An 18,199-nucleotide genomic window follows, 5' to 3' on the forward strand; every position below is an offset into this window, starting at 1 on the left:
AGTTCCCTAAAGGCTGATTTCATTCCAGAAGTGGGTCCAAATTGCTGCATTAGTAGAATGCCCTTTCTGATTTAGAACCACTTCAAGATCCAGTTTTTGACCAGGGACTCCTGGAAAGTCAGGCCACTCCCAACTTGTGATTGGGGCATGAAATTCCTTCAACCTGATTTTGAGGCTGATCTTCCATAGATTTACCTCTAGTCATATGTAAAAATCACCATGTGAACATTTGCTTCCAAAACTTAGTACAGACATATGAGACCGTGAGTTAGGATCTACTATAGTATACATGTGCTATGTTTTTCCAGAATGGCAATTAATTAAGAAGATTTCTAAGAGAAAAATAGGAATACGTTATAAAATCAAATACAAAATTCATCTACATTGCAAAGTTAACAAGTCATGTTCGCCGTATTCTGTTGTTAGAGGTACTGTACCGTGGCAGAAAAGTTTAAGAGACCCTCAACTAGACTTCAGAGATAATGAACTGTTCCCCAGGTGCTGAGAAATGATAGGAAACAAGAGAAGCAAAGGATATGAATAATGTAAACTCACACTTATTGCCTGCTAGCTGGTATTATTTAACTTGGAAGGTCAGCTTCATAATTCCACTAGAGCCTGTAGTTGCTGAGACAAAGAGAAGTTAGAAGTGAAATGTCTGGTGTAGTGGAAAACAGTAGGGCTTTAGAACCAGGCAGATTTGAATTTGTATTGCAGACTTCCTGAAAGCCCTGCATCTCAGTTTCTCCCCTATTTAAGAGATAACCTCTACCTTCCAGGATTGTTTTACCAGCATCTTGTGTTTGTCATTTATTGACCTTGTGGTAATTCTTTGTTGTTATAGATTAAAAACAATGCGTGTGAGGTGTGAGTATGGGACCTGGCAAAACCTCATTTGTTAGCAGCTGCTAGACAATAAAGGACACCAGAAAACTGACTTTTTTCTGTAAAATGAGAAATGATAAGCCACTTTACAGAAAGGAAGTTATTTCCTTTTTTAAATTAACAGTGATATGAAAAAAGAAAATCTTTTGTAGATACCTATTCTTCCAGAAATTATGTGAAAATTAGTTTTTAACAAAATCCTGGAGATATTTATCCTTTCTATACCAAGAAGTAGTTTGCTGTGTCTGTAAGGAACCCACAACAGCAATAAATTAGTTAAATCTTAAGCATGGATTAGAGGAAATGCCAATATTCTATGTATCTCTTTAGAAATGTTTTGCTTGATTTCCTAGTATCAAGTAGGCTCACTGTTAATTTTTCATTTTGGCTTCAGTGAATATGCATGTGCGTGAGTGTGTGTGTGGGGGGGGGGGGGTTATTTATTGCCTAAAGAGTTAACTCTGTTGTCTTTAAATTTTAAGCAAATGAATTAAACATTTGTTCTCTTTTTTGAGGTGGCAATAAAGGTTAATTTTGTTAAATTTAACTCTCAGGGCCCTCAATTGTCCCTTGTCTGTGTCAGTGGCCTTTAATAGGAATAAAGGTTCTCTTCTTTGTTCTAAACGATTAAGAACTGACTACATAAAAGCTTGTAATATACATTCACCACATGAATCTACTCATTAACATTAACGATGGCTCTTTCTGTCATTGCCAGGGAGGGACTGTCAGCAGCCTGCTCAGAAGTTCTAACTCTCTGGAGAAATGGAGCAGGGCACAGGCCAGAGGAGCAGGGCATGGGGGATGCTAACAGGGAAGTCCGAACTCTGTTAAGAACAGAGCCAAGGGAACTAGGGAGCGGGGAGTTTTAAGGAGGGACTGATGGAATTGTCAGGAACGGGGATGCCATGCAAGGCGAAAACTAGGTAATTCATTAGACTGGGCAATGCAGTTTTATTTATGCCTTTTACAATAACAACTTGAGGCTCTTCATCTTCCCACTTTCTCTAGGTTATCACATTCATCCATTCTCGTGCTCTTAGCTACTGTACTGAAGACACAAATCTATTTTGCCTGCTCAGCCCTATCTCTCAGTCTTCAGATTTATATGTGCTTTCTGGATTTTCTTGAATATTCACACTCAACAAGTCTACTTTCCTCCCTTTAAAACCCTTCCATTCTATATTCTGTCTCAGTTGGTGACTCTCCTTTCAGTAGCAATAGCAGGACCCTGTCATTCTTTCCCTCCTTATTTACCTTCCACCTCAAGTCAACAGCAGTCGTGTCAATTTTGCTACCAAATATTTCTTAAATCTAATCTCACCTCTCCACCCTGTAAACAGAGCCTTTGTGAGGTCCTCAGCATCTCTTAGTGGACTAATGGAACACTCTCCTTATTGATAGGCCTGAAGCCTGCTCTTTTTTGCCCCAATTTATTCTTCACACAGCCAACAGTGATATATCCAAATGTAAATATGACCAGGCCACAGCATAGACTAAGACTGTTCCCTGTCTCCTCTTTAACTTACAGAACAAAACCACGCAACTGAGCTTATCATGCTACTGTGAGGCATTGTCTGGCTACAGCTGACCTTGCCAGCCTCTCACCTTTGCTCTCATGTGAAGTGTCCCTCAAACACAAAACCCTTTCTTGCCTCTAAGCTCTTTCTTCTGCCTCACAGGTCCCCTTAAGAGTCACCTCACTTGTCACCTCCTCCCACAACTGTCATTCCTCACTCACTGGCAATTATTTAACTCTCCCCTGTGTCTCCATATTACCACGTGTACAGTTTTGCAGTGGCACTTACCAAACCTAAGGTAATTGTTCATTCAATACACATTTGTTGAATACCTACTGGACTCTAAGGAAATAGGGTTGAGGAAGAAAGGCATTAGGATATGGGACTATGTCTATTTAGTCTTTGTTTCAACAGGAAACACAATGTTTGGTTCACAGTTAGGGTCTCACTAAATATTTGTTGCATAATTAATTGGAATATGATTTTGTAAAAGTGGATTATAGAACTGCATACACAAGATTATATGAAACCACAGTAGAGAGACAACCAATCATGCTTTGCTGGGATGCGGGGTTGGGGGGTGGGGGTGGGGGTCAGGGAATTATGCTGGGCAGAAGTGCATTGTTAGAGGTAATACTAGAACACAATCCAACTGGGCCTTTGGAATGCTAAGCTGAGCCTTAGAGAAAATGTATGAACTTGCTCAACAGCAGGTGGCTAGTTAGGGTAGAATCAGAATTCAAATCTAGGTGTGTTTGATTCCAAAGTTTATAACTTTTCTACCATGACTACAAGTGGAAAAGAGACTCCAGCTATACTATAAGCCATCTTTTGTTTGATTTACTGATTGGCAGGGCTATCCAGCACATGTTGGGTTTTTAGTTACCTGTAACTGATCAAAGCATAGATAGAAAAAAACCTTGCTATCTATATAGGAATGTCTAAATTAATGCCATTCAACCCAATTGCTCACACACCATATTGATTACTCTCTCTATAGACAAAGCCAAGACTTTTATAAATGTCAATTAGCCAGGTTTTTTTTTTTTTTTTACCAACTACTAGTTACTAAAAAGGCAACAAAAGAAACCCCCAAGGTATACCTGTGGGCACACAAGCAACACCAAAACACATGTGCATATGCATGCCATTGCATCACTTGTCTTAAATATTATAGAGATACCAGGAATTTGCCCCAAATGCTTAACAGCAAGTTCAAAATTAAGAACATTTAAAGTGCTGCTTTTGGGAGCACCTGGGTGGTTCAGTCGGTTAAGCCTCTGATTGTTGATTTCAGTTCAGGTCATGATCCCATGGTTCATGAGACTGAGCACTGCGTCAGGCTCTGTGCTGACAGTGTGGAGCCTGCTTGGGATTCTCTCTCTCCCTCTCTCTATGTCCCTCCACTGTTCATGCATGCTCTTGCTCTGTCTCAAAATACATACACACACACATACATACATACAAATTTTTTAAAAATAAAAAAGTGCTGCTTTTATATTCAGCTTTTACTTTTTTTTCTATTTCTTTTTTGGTATTATTAGCTTGCTACCATCAAGTGAAGTAATTATGGATATGTGAGTTTAAAAACATTTTCATTTAAAAACTTCCAAACGCATGTTTTTATCAAGTAGAATGGTTATGGCAAGGTTGCTATGCCTTGTATATTCAAACTGACAGCTGTTACTCCAATAAAATAGATATATCTCCTTCCTTCTAAGATGATGACAAATGCTAGAATAACCTTGCTGTTCTAAAGGAAGAAATGATTCAACAACACCCTTGTACAAATTGTTGCTGAAAAAGATCTATATTTTAAAAACAACAGCAGTGATGTTTATTGTTTTCTGGGATAAAATGTTTAGGTATTTCTTGTAGTTGTCATCTTTATGTGAGGGAGAAAAGAGCTCTTCTCTGCAGCACATTCAGTATTACTAAAATGCCCTAGAAGGGTTTTTAAGTGCCCCTTTTCCTAGAGCTGCAGTCTTATTTCATGCATCAGCACTGCCAAGCCCACACCTCCTACATCAACCTATCGCTCCACTGCTGCCAGGGATCTTCATGTTTCTTGTACCCCCAAACCCTCCCTTCCTTGACTGCCTCAAATCAAGTCTGAAGGATTTCTCCTCCCAGTGTGTCTGCCTCCTCACCCTTCCTGACAGTGCCTTAACTAAGACTCTTGTTGTTTTTAGCCTAGCTATTTTCTGGCCACCCACCTGTCTGCTTCTGGTCACAGGTGCCAGTTGATTCTCAAAAAACAAAAAACAAAAAAGAAGAAAACCTGAGTCAGTCACTTCCCCCAATTATGAACACTTAAGGAGTGAATATTAATGGATGGGAACAGTATAGAACAGTTTGAAAGGCACGTGAATCCACACATCCCAGTTCTCTAGGTTAAAAGCAAGGTCTAGAAGTGTTTCTTTGGAAATAAAATGCACTTTGCAAAGGCCTCTTTTTATTATAGTATTTATTTCATTGCATTATGGTTTTTTTCTGTATTTATAACCACTAGCTGACTGTATACTTGAGGAAGGGGATATTTTGTTATTTATCTTTGGGTCCTGTCACTGTGTCTGTTACTGAGTAGATGTTCAAGGGTGCTCCCTGAATGCAAGCAGTCAGGAAGGAAGGGAAATGAGAAAAAGGGCAGAAGTAAGGAAGAAATGGAAGGAGGGAAGGAAAAGAAAAGGGAAGGGAGAGAGGAAGGAAAAAAAAGAAGCAAATGAACATCATAATTAGAAGCTTACAATTTCATTTTTTTACTCTATTATTTTTGAGTTGGCTTTTTCTAACTAAAAATAATTAACATTTGTATTAAACTAAAGAATCTTCAAATTGTTATTATAATGTGCATAAAATTATTATTTTTTAAACAGCTTTCAAAAGAACTTGGAAACACCATACTGCTTGAACACTTTTAAAGGGGTTCAAAAGAAGAACATCTAAGAAACCAGCCATTCAGCAATGCCAACTCATCAGACAGTCATTTTCCCTGTTGGAATCCCCTTGTGCCAACACATGGCATTAATAAACCTCTCATTGAATATTTATAATCTTCTATGATACTTTTCTGGAAAAGTGTTTATTTTTTAATTCACAAGCAACTAATATTTTTTGTTTGTGGTGGAAAAATAAACATCTTACATCTTAGTTTTTCTAAGGAACTGTTTTGAGATATAGTCATTCACATTCATGACATTTTTATTGTGCCCTTAATTTTCCAAGTCTGAGTCTAAAGGTGGTAATAAAATGTTAATCCAAGTTATAACAGCTTGCATTTGTATAGCACCTCAGGGTTAGCAAAGTGCTATAACATATACTCACATTTACTCTAATTTAGGTCCTTGCTGTTAAATATAGTCCCTGAATCTGAGTTTTCTTCCCTAATCTTCCTGGGACCATAATGAAGGGTTCAAGGTTCCCACTGTCTTATTCACTCTCCCCTCTTAGGCAGCTGCCAACTTCTGTCAGTTGTCACTGTTATCTTTCCAAAACACAGATCTGATGGTGCAGAGGGAGCAGCGTGCTGCAGTAGAAATGGTTTTATAGCAGACAGAACCGAATTTGAATGCTGGCTCTGACACTTCTCAGGTGTCTGATACTGTAAAAGTTAACCTCCCCAGTTCTCTCATCTGCAAAGTAGGGATAATAATACCTTCCTTGCAACATTGTTGTAAGAAATAGAGACGATGTATTTTAAAATCTAACTTAGTGGCTTGCACCTATATAATAGGCACTCAGGAAATGGCTCCAGGACTATCTTGTTATTTACCATTCCCCTGTATTAGAATATTCATGAAAGAACAATGGTTTACTGAGAAAGTACAGTGTGTCGAGCATGGCATGATACCCTGCAGATGCTGCAGGAACTACAGAAACTTACAGTCTAACAATCTCCAAATAGTGACAACCAGACTTCAATAGGGATAAATATCGAATTTTGTGAGTGTACATGAGTAGAGCCAAGTAAACTGATATTAAGCTGTGACCTGAAAGACTGGAGGGCCTCATCTTGGAGATGGGGTAGAAGGGAGGTGGGATAGGGTGGAATGGAGAAAAGTTTCAGCTGAAGACCTGGCTTTGCAAAGACAAGGCAGAATAAAGTGGGTACAGAAACTGGAGCTGCTGAGTGTGGCAGGAGATATGGTAACGCAGGCCAGTAGAAGGGAAGGTGTAAGGAAGAGACGGGACAGGGGAATGACAAGATGAGAAACAGGAGAGGTGAAAGGCATCGAAAGCCACATTGAGGAATCTGGGCTCTGCTGAGAAGAGAGCAGAAAGACAATGAAAACATAAGCAGGGGAAGGACCTGATTACATCTGCTTTTCCAGAAGTAACATGTTATGACCTACTACAAGGGTTCTTAGCCTGCTCCACAGATCCAAGCATGGGCTTCTGGTGGTTTGCAAGTTCTTGAAATGGGTGGCAAATATGCATGTTTGTGCATGTGTGTGCGTGCGTGTGTGTGTGTGCGTGTGTGTGTTTCTGGAGATAGCAACTGTAAAGTTGACACAAATGATTAAAGATAACCATCCAAGCGCTTCCTGTAGGATAAAGCCTAGGCTCGTAGACCCTTTCACATTCTGGCTAAAACCTTCATTTCCTGTTGCCTTCCACAAAATTTAGATGGTCACCACTTTTTTTTTCTTTCCACCATTCCTAATATGTCTCTGAGCCTTTCCTCCTAGTACAGCTTTCTAGACTGCTCTGCTTTTCCCAGTCTATCTCCACCTCCCCAGCCCACCTTCCGCTCACAGAACTATCCCTCTCTTAAAGTTGGATGAAATGTTTCTACCTTCTTGAGGCATTCTCTGGTATTTTTCCCCTGCTATTCTCTAGCACAAGACAAAGTCACAGTCATAGATTTCTGAATATCCAGCTGTAATAAGAGATAGACAAATAGACCAATGTACTAGAAATAGAAAGTCCAGAGACTAACTCATACTTACGTGGAAATCAGATATACAACAGAACTTGTCTTGTAAATTGGTGGAGAAATAATGGACTGTTGTAAAAATGGTGCTAGAATAACTGATCATCTATAAAGGGAAAAGAATGGATCCTTACTTCACATCCTTCTCAAAAATAAATTCCAAATGAGTCAAGTCAAAGTATTAAAGCTTTTAGAAGAAAAGAAAATAGGAGACCATCTGTACATATTAAAACTGAGGGATAAATTTGACTACTGTAAATGACTTTTTATCAAAAGATACCATAAAAAGAATGGAAAGAGGAGCCATGTATTGAGAGAACTGGCAAGAATTAGTATCCAGAATATGTGATGGAACTCTTTCAAATGAATAAAACAAGAAAAATATGTTCAATTTTATTAGTTATTAGGTAAAATGTATTACCATTGTTTATCCCACAGATTGGGAAAAAATTATATAGTCTGAAAATACCAAATTTCAGAAATAGTATGAAGAAACAAGAATTCTTATCCTTGGAGCACCAGGGTGACTAAGTCAGTTAAGCATCTGACTCTTGGTTTCAGATCAGGTCATGATCCATTGGTTCATGAGATTGAGCCCCATGTAGGGCTCTGTGCTGCTCTCAAGCAGATTCTCTGTCTCCCTCTCTCTCTTCCCCTAACCCGCCTGTGCAGTCTCTTGTGATCTCTCTCTCTCCCTTTCTCTCAAAATAAATAAATATTTTTAAAAAAAGAATTGTTATCCTTCTTTGTGAGAATTTAAATTGTTACAGCTACATTGGAAAAAAATTTCTATAACTTAGTAAATTTGAGCATATGTCTACCTCCTTAGAGAAATTTCTGTATATGTGCACTAGCAGACATGTATAAGAATATTCTTAGCAGTATTGCTTTATATTAGGAAAAAAAAAAGGAAAAAAAGACAATAGTCTGTCAATAATAGAATATATAAGAAAACTGTGTTATATGAAGTGCAAAGTAGTAACAGTGAATCAATAGATTATATACATCAACATGGAATAATTTTGATAATATTGAGTGAAAGCAAGTTGCAGAAAAAACCATGCAGTATTATTCCAGTTTATATAAGTGGACTAATCTTAACAATATGTATTTTAGGATTAGTAGACTTGTGGTAAAAGTACAAATAAAAGTGAGCAAATGAGTAAAATAAAATTCCAGAAACTGGTTGCCTCAAGATGGGTCAGGTAGGAAACAAAGGACATGACTGGGAGGGGCAGAAAGTAGCTTTTTAAACTGGATTGAGGAATATGGGTTTTTGTTGTATCATCATAATTTTTATTTTTAATTTTTTATACTTATTTATTTTCAAGAGAGAGGAAGAGACAGAGCATGAGTAGGGGAGGGGCAGAGAGAAAGGGAGGCACAGAATCCAAAGCAGGCTCCAGTCTCTGAGATGTCAGCACAGAGCCTGATGTGGGGCTCGAACTCACGAACAGTGAGATCATGACATGAGCTGAAGTCAGACGCTTAACCGACTGAGCCACCCAAGTATCCCTATCATCATAATTTTTAAAAGAACATACAGATTATATAAACTCTTGTATATGCACATTTCACAATAAAAAACTTACAAAGAGAAAAGGAATCATAAGATACATATAATGGCCCAGAAAAGACATGGTTCCTTTGCTTAAGGGACTCTATTTTTGTTTTTTTCTACATTATGTTACCATTTTTCTCTCTTTTTAAGCTGCATACTTAACTCATTCATTTCAGCCTTCTATTTTTCCTAATGTAAGCTTTGAAGGCGACGAATCACTCCCAATTTCTCGAGCTATCTCCTGCCATTCTTAACACACGTTTTATTATCACTTACTTGTATTTTGTAATGTCCAATATGATTTCTCCTCTGACTCAAGAGTTCTTAAATTTAAATTTTTACAAAACTTTTAAAGTTATCTTTTGGTTAATAATTTGTAACTTGAATTATGGTCCAAGAATTTGGTCTTTTTATTACAAGTTCTTTGAAGTTTGTTGAGAATTTCTTTACATCTGGTACATGGTTGATTACAAGTTTTTCATATGCACCCTTAAAAACATTTATTTAATGTTTGTTTGTTTGTTTATTTATTTATTTATTTATTTATTTATTTATTTAGAGAGACAGAAAGAGTGTAAGCAGGGCAGGGACAGAGAAAGAAGGAGACACAGAATCCAAAGCAGAGTCCAGGCTGTGAGCTGTCAGCATAGAGCCCAAAGCCCAGCTTGAACCCACGAATCATGAGATCATGACCTGAGCTGAAGTCAGATGCTCAACTGACTGAGCCACCCAGGTGCCCTTCATATGCACTTAAAAAAAAAATTACTATGTAATGGTTGAGTTCAGTGTTCTCTATGTGTCCACTAGTTCAATCTAGTGGCCATCAATTCTATATCTTTTCTTTTATTTTTGTTTGTTTATTTATTTTTTATTTATTTTTATTTTTAATATAATTTATTGTCAAATTGGCTTGCATACAACACCCAGTGCTCATCCCAACAATGGCCCTCCTCAATGCCCATCACCCATTTTCCCTGTCTTTTGATTTGCCTCCATCCCTCTCTGTTTGTAACTAATTTTTCCCCTTCCCTTCTCCTATGGTCTTCTGTTAAATTTCTCAAGATCCACACATGAGTGAAAACATATAGTATCTGTCCTTCTCTGACTGACTTATTTCACTCAGCATAATACCTTCCAGTTCTATCCATCTTGCTGCAAATGGCATGATTTCATTCTTTCTTGTTGCCAAGTAGTATTCCATTGTATATATAAACCACATCTTCTTTATCCATTCATCAATTAATGGACATTTAGGCTCTTTCCATAATTTGGCTATTGTTTAAAGCACTGCTATAAACATGGAGGTACATGTGCCTCTATGTATTAGCACTCCTGTATCCCTTGGGTAAATTCCTAGTAGTGCTATTGCTAGGTCATAGGGTAGTTCTATTTTTAATTTTTTGAGGAACATCCACACTGTTTTCCAGAGTGGCTGTACCAGTTTGCATTCCCAACAACAGTGCAAGAGGGTTCCCGTTGCTCCACATCCTTGCCAGCATCTGTAGTTTCCTGATTTGTTCATTTTAGCCACTCTGACCAGTGTGAGGTGGTATCTCAGTGTGGCTTTGATTTGTATTTCCCTGAAGAAGAGTGACATTGAGCATCTTTTCATGTGTCTATTGGCCACCTGGATGTCTTCTTTAGAGACATGTCTATTCATGTTTTTTGCCCATTTCTTCACTGGATTATTTGTTTTTCAGGTGTTGAGTTTAGTAAGTTCTTTATAGATTTTGGATACTAACCAAAACTGACTAACCTTTATCCAATATGTCATTTAGAAATATCTTTTCCCATTCAATCAGTTGCCTTTTAGTTTTGTTGATTGTTTCCTTTGCAGCACAGAAGCTTTTTATCTTGATGAGGTCCCAATAGTTCAATTTTGCTTTTAATTCCCTTGCCTTTGGAGATGTGTCAAGCAAGAAATTGCTGTGGCTGAGGTCAAAGAGGTTGTTGTCTGCTTTCTCCTCTAGGGTTTTGATGGTTTCCCTGTCTCACATTTAGGCCTTTCATTCATTTTGAATTTATGTTTGGGTATGGTGTAAGAAAGTGGTCTAGTTTCATTCTTTGGCATGTTGCTGTCCAGTTCTCCCAGCACCATTTGATAAAGAGATTTTTTTTTCCATTGGATGATTTTTCCTGCTTTGTCAAAGATTAGTTGGCCAGACATTTGTGGGTCCAATTCTGGGTTCTCTATTCTATTCCATTGGTCTATGTGTCTGTTTTTGTGCCAGTACCATACTGTATTGATGATTACAGCTTTGTAGTAGAGGTTAACATCTGGGATTGTGATACCTCCCACCTTGGTTTTGTTCTTCAATATTACTTTGGCTATTTGGGGTCTTTCGTGGTTCCATACAAATTTTAGGATTGTTTGTTCTAGCTTTGAGAAGAATGCCGGTGAAATTTTGATTGGGATTGCATTGAAACAAATGAAAATGAAAACACAACAGTCCAACCCCTTTAGGATGCAGCAAAGGCAGTACTAAGAGGAAAATACATTGCAATCCAGGCCTGTCTCAAGAAACAAGAAAAATTCCAAATACAAAATCTAACAGCATACCTAAAGGAACTAGAAGCAGAACAACAAAGAAACCCCAAACCCAGCAGAAAAAGAGAAATAAGAAACATCAGAGCAGAAATAAATAATATAGAATCCAAAATAAAAAACAGTAGAACAGATCAATGAAATAGAGTTGGTTTTTTGAAAAAATAAACAAAATTGGTAAACTCATAGCCAGACTTCTCAAAAAGAAAAGAGGGAGGACTTAAATAGATATAATCATGAATGAAAATGGCTTTATCACAACCAATCCCTCAGAAATATAAACAATTATCAGAGAATACTATGAAAAATTATATGCCAACAAACTGGACAACCTGGAAGAAATGAACAAATTTCTAGACACCTACACACTACCAAAACTCAAATGGGAAGAATTAGAAAATTTAAACAGACCTAAAGCTAGTGAAGAAATTGAATCATTTATCAAAAATCTCTCAGGAAATAAGAGTCCTGGACCAGATGGCTTCCCTGGGGAATTCTGCCAGACATTTAAACAGAGTTAAATACCTATCCTTCTCAGGCTGTTCTTTTTGTCTGTTTTCAATAAATTTTTGAGAGATATTTGTTAAAATACCCTGTTATCATGTTACCTCCATGTAGGCCAGTTAAACTTTTCTTCAAATATTTTCAAGGTAATGATAGTAGGTGCATACAAGTTTAGAGTTATATATTCCTCATGAGCTGGTATTTATTAGCAGATGGCCACTCTCTCTCTAGTAATACATTTTGCTTCAAATCATTATTGTTGCATAAACTTTCTTTTGATTAATTATGCCAGTTTTATTATTTTTCCATCAAGTTTTCAGTGGATCACTAGTAATAAGATATGGCTTGATTTCTTTTAAATGTTTATTTATGTATTTTGAGAGAGAGTGTGAACAGAGCTGGGGAGGGGCAGAGAGACAGAATCCCATGCAGGCTCTGTGCTGCTAGCACAGAGCTGGATGCAGGGCTCGATCCCATGAACCATAAGATCATGACCTGAGCCAAAATCAAGAGTTGGATGCTTAATGACTGAGCCACCCAGGTGTCCCTCACTTGAGTATTTTTAATATTAATATACATGATAGTTTTTGTTTTTAATTGGAGAAACTAATCCATATTTATTGAAGGCTACTCTGGGTATATTTTCATTAATATATTCCATACTAGTCTTCATTTTTATCTATATTGCTTCTGTTAAGCATTTACTTTTTTCCATTATATTTACTAAATATATATGTTTTATTTTTATCTTATTCCATTTATCTTGCTTCTACCCTGTAGGAAATTATGCACCTTATTAATATTGCTTTAGTTGTTACCCTAGAAATTTTTTAGTTACTGTAGAAATTAATTTAAAGTTAATCAGTATCTTTAACCTCCTCATAAAGCAAATAACTGAGACTTTTTTAATCAGATTATCTTTTCCCTGATACATATACTTTTCTTCTTCAGAATTTTAGTTCTATGTAGATTTTTCCAGCTTTATTGAGCTATTAGTGACATGAAACATATATAAATTTAAGGTATAGAGTGTGATGATTAAATACATGTATATATTACAAAATAATTACCACAATAAGATGTTAAGTTATCAGTAAGTTACCACATCTCCATCCCTTCACATAATTATGATTTGTGTGTATGTGTGTGTGTGTAATAACATTTAAGATCTACCTTCTTTAAAACTTTCAACTATATAATATAGTATTGATAATTATAGTCACCATGCTGTGCATTAGATCTCCAGATCTTATTTATCTTATAGCTTGGAATTTATAACCTTTAACCAATATCTTCCCATTTCTCCCATCCCACAGTCCCTGACAACCACCATTCTACTTTCTGTTCCTATGAGTTCAAATTTTTTAGATTCTGCATATAATTGAGATCATACAGTATTTGACTTTCTCTCTCTGATTTCTTTCACCTAGCATAAAGGCATCAAGATCCATCCATGTTTTCACAAAAGGCAGGATTTCCTTCTGTTTATGGTTGCATAGCATTCCCAGAGATACACACACACACACACACACACACACACACACACACACACACACACATATATGTATTTATTTTGAAAGAGAGAGGGAGAGAGGCAGAAGCAGAGGGAGAGAGAGAATCCCACCCAGGGTCTGCACTGTCAGTGCAGAGTCTAATGTTGGGCTCGAACTCATGAACCATGAGATCATGACTTGAGCTGAAATCTAGAGCTGGACATTTAAACAACTGAGCCACCCATGCACCCCACACCATACCTTCTTTCTTCATTCATCTGTTGATGGACACAGGTTATTTCTATGTCTTGGTATTGTGAATATGCTGCAATGAATATGGAGGTGGAGATATCTCTTTGAAGTAAGTGCTTTCATTTCCTTTGTGTATATACCCAGAAGTGGGATTGCTGAATCATGTGGTAGTTCTATTTTTAATTTCCTGAGTAAACTCCATACTGTTTTTAATGGTGGCTGCAGCAGTTTACATTTCTACCAAGAGAGCACAAAGGTCCCCTTTTCTCCACAGCCTTGCCAATACTTGTTTCTTGTCTTTTTGGTAATAGCCATTCTAACAGGTAGGAAGTGATGTGTCATTGTGGTTTTGATTTACATTTCCCTGATGATTAGCGATGTCAAGCATATTTTCATGTACCTGTTGACCATTTGTATGTCTGCTTTGGAAAAGTCCTTTGCCCATTTTTTGATAAGATCATTTTGTTTTTTGTTTTATTTTGTTTTAGTATTGAGTTATAGGAGTTCCTTATACATTATGGATATTAACCCCTTATTCGATAAATGGTTTAAAAATATTTTCTCTTATTCCGTAGGTTACCTTTGTATTTTGCTGATCATTTCTTTTGGTGTGCACAAACTTTTTAGTTTGATGTAGTCTCACTTGTTTATTTGTGCTTTTGTTGTTTGGGTTTTGATGTCACGTCCCCAAAATCTTTGCTAAAACCAACGTCAAAGAGCTTTTTACCTATATTTTCTTTTAGTAGTCCTACAGTTTCACATTTTACATTTAGTATTTAACTCATTTTGAATTAATTTTTGTAAGTGATATAAGATAGGTGTCTGATTTCACTTTTTCCCATGTGGTTATCCAGTTTTCCCATCACTATTTACTGAAGAGACTATCCTTTCATTTATTGGCTACCTTGTCAAAAATTAGTTGAATGTATATAAGTAGGTTTATTTCTGGGCTCTCAATTCTATTCTGTTGATCTATATGTTGGTTTTTATGCCACTACCAAACTGTTTTCAGTTACATTTATGTATGTATGTATGTACGTATGTATGTATGTATTTACCTATCTCTTTACTTTGAGAGAGAGAGAAAAAAAAAGGCATATGGACAAGCTGGGGAGTGGAAGAGTAGGTGAAAGAGAATCCCAAGCAGGCTCTGCACTATTAGTGCCTGATGCAGGGCTCTATCCCACAAACCTTGAGATCATGACCTGAGCCAAGATCAAGAGTTGGACACTCAACTGACTGATCCACACAGGTGCCCCCTTATATTGATGTTTTAAACCTTAATTAAAAATTTTGCCATTTTTATTTTTATATAGCCGATGCTTCTTTAGATTTAACCAACTGTGTATTTTAAATTTTTAAAAATGTTAATGCTATTACTTCTTGTAGCTCAGACCTCTCTGCTAGAGTCATTTGCCTTATTCCTAAAAGATACTCTTTGACAGTTGTTTTGGTGAAAGTGTCTTGGTAGTAAACTCAGTTTGTCTAAAAATGTTGTCATGTTGTCCTTTTCCTAAAAAGTAGCTGTAAATACTATATTACTTACTCTTAGTATTTTAGTAATAACATCTAATGAATCATTGCTTTAACTGGTAAATCTTCTTTCTCTTTCTCAATCTTTAGAAGGTAATCTTTCCTCTTTGGTAATTTTTAAGATCTACTGCCTTTGATACTCTGCAGATTCATATAAGTTTACATATAGTTATTTTTGATTTATCTTATTTAGAATTTGTTGAGCTTCCTCAACCTGAAGATGAGGGTCTCTCAACAATTCTGGAATTCCTTAAGAACCTCATCCTCTTTTTCTCTACTAAATTTTATGTACATTTCAAAAAGCTCTTCTTGCTGTATTCTTCATGCCATCTAACCAGTCTTTTCTATTTTCCATCTCCTTGTCTTTCATTCAGTTCATTTCTTCTTACCATCTAGTTCACAATTACTTTCTCCAGCCATGTTTATTCTTCTGTTCTGTGAGCTCTTTTTGATAATGTCTTGTTTTATCATCATGCTTTCTTTCAAATCATACTTTTATTTCTGTGTATAAATTGCATTTTGTGTTTTATAATTCTAGTATTTGCATTATTTAGAGGCAAGATTATTTTTCTGTAGTATCTCATTCAGTTGATTATTTAATTATATATTTAGTGATTTTTTTTTTTTAATGATCCCATGTTTCTTGAAACTTTATCTGTGGGAATTCATTGAGGCCTGAATTTAAAATACATTCCTTCAGAGGAGACTTGTATTTACTTTTACCAGTAATTTGGGGGCAGTAGTAATCTAGACCACCTGTAACTCTGGATTGGGTTTTAAGGAGCTTTATAGATACTGTGAATTCCACACCCTAACTCACTGGAAGATAGGCTGTGGTTGGAAATCCCTAGAAGGCTAATTTTGTTTTTCTTTCTGTGTCTTTTTTATTTCTTCCTTTCCTTTTCTTTTTTCCCTACCTTTTTCCTTTCCTTTCCTCCCTCCTTCCATTCCTTTTTTTGTACCAGTTTTCCTTCTTTCCCTTCCTTTCCTTAGTTGTTTCTTTTTTTTTTACCTTTCCAATTGTTTTTGTTTCCCTCCTGTCTCTTCCTTTCCTTCCCTTCCTTCCTTCCATCATTCCTGTCTCCCTCCATCCCTCCCCTCCCCCTCCCTCTCTCTCTTTCTCTCCCCTTCATTTCTTCTTTCTTTCTTTCTTTCTTTCTTTCTTTCTTTCTTTCTTTCTTTCTTATTCTTTTCTTTCTTTCTTCTCACTTCACTCAGAGCCAAACTGAAAAAAAGCGTGCATTCCCCACCAACCCTCTTTGCAGGACTGTTTTTTCTAGTTCATTCACCCTTAGGAGATCCCAACTCTAACTGGTGTGGTCTGTAAGCCAAGCTCCCACTCTGTTCAGATCCCAAGCAGTTTTCCATCCTTCTATTTACAAAACAAAAAACAAAACAAAACAAAACAAAACAAAACAAAACAAAAAACACCTCAGCCTTCAGGCACCAGAGACCAACAGATATCACTGGAGCAAAAGTTAAATGTAGACCTATTTAACTCTATGCATTATAATTTTCTTTGTTATTCTGGAATTTGAGGAATTCTTGTACTTTAGAGCCAGAATTTAGTTGTGTGTGTGTGTGTGTGTGTGTGTGTGTGTGTGTGTGTGTGTATCTGTGTAGCTCTGCTTCACTACAATGTTTTTCTTTGAATAGTTAGTCCACCATACTGTTAAAAACAGAAATTGACAGTATCACTTCATGTCTTTATTTTCAGTGCTAAACATAGACCATAGCATATGATAGGTATTCACTAAATGTATTTTAAATGCATGTAAATGTTGTAGATTCAGAGCATTCACTCAAAGATCCAAGTCTCCTCATGCTTTGAAACTAATTATCTGAAACTAGTTTCAGTTACACAGTCTTTGAGTGGGAATATCTTTAAATGCTACAGAAAGTCCCATTATTATCCCTCTTTTGCCTTCATCTGGCTAACTTGTGCTGTCTCTTGGGTGATCCATTTTTTCATTGCCTCGTCCAGGTGTACTCTCATGAGTCAACCCACCACTATCATCAACATAATTTGGTGCAGATATTCTCCTTTTGTGTTTTCATCACACCTGATATTTATCTTGGCAGACTTTTTATTCACATTGTATCTAATTTATTGTCTAAATATTAAATTGTAAGCAATCTGATCGCAGTTGCTGTGTCTTACTCACTTTGTGACCCTTTCACTTAGCATAGTATGTAGTTTGTAACAAGTATCAGTTAATGGTTTTCCATGAATAAATGAATATTATGCCTTTTAAAATATACATTTTTGGCTCCAAATATGTTTTATTTCAACACTCAGACCTTTATCTTTTGTATCAGCTCTCTTAAAAAATTATCTAACCATTGGGGCGCCTGGGTGGCTCAGTCAGTTGAGCATCCCACTTTGGCTCAGGTTATGTAATTACGGTCCATGAGTTTGAACCCCACGTTGGGCTCTGTGCTAATAGCTCAGAGCCTGGAGCCTGCTTTGGATTCTGTGTCTCCCTCTCTCTCTGCCCCTTCTCCAATGTCTGTCTGTCTGTCTCTCTCTCAAAAATAAATAAACATTAAAAAATGTTTTTAAAAATCTAACCATTGCTTTCCGGAGTCAGTAATTTAAATTGTGTACTCTTCTCAAACCAATTTCTGTCAGAGTTAAACTGCTTCATTTCGCCCAAGAACACTTCACTACAAAAATATTTTAAGACTCAAAACAGTTTTATTGTTTTTGAAATGTGAAATATCATTAACAAATGAAAACCAGGATAACCATTACCATTAACAGGCTTACTCTATTAACTATTAATTATGTTTTCTCTTTTATACTGTATGAAAGAATTACAGCTATTTCATAATCATTATTTCATTTTCACTCAAAGCTTGAATCTTGCAAGAATCACTAAAATGCCTTCTTAATTTCTTTGCCAACTTGTAGACATTTTGACTCATGTTCAAAGCTGACTGCTTTGTTCATGAAATTTAGATTCCACTGAG

The 18,199-nt window shown here is 36.5% G+C and overlaps 1 protein-coding gene across 1 annotated transcript in view; it reads left to right on the forward strand.

Moving 5' to 3' along the window:
* Positions 1 to 18,199, forward strand: part of LRRC7 (leucine rich repeat containing 7) — a 564,537-nt gene that overhangs the window by 228,548 nt on the left and 317,790 nt on the right. The gene's annotated exons all lie outside the window — the stretch shown is intronic.

This window comes from Panthera leo, chromosome C1, assembly GCF_018350215.1.
Source record: "Panthera leo isolate Ple1 chromosome C1, P.leo_Ple1_pat1.1, whole genome shotgun sequence".
In the NCBI taxonomy this organism is placed as follows: Eukaryota; Metazoa; Chordata; class Mammalia; order Carnivora; family Felidae; genus Panthera; species Panthera leo.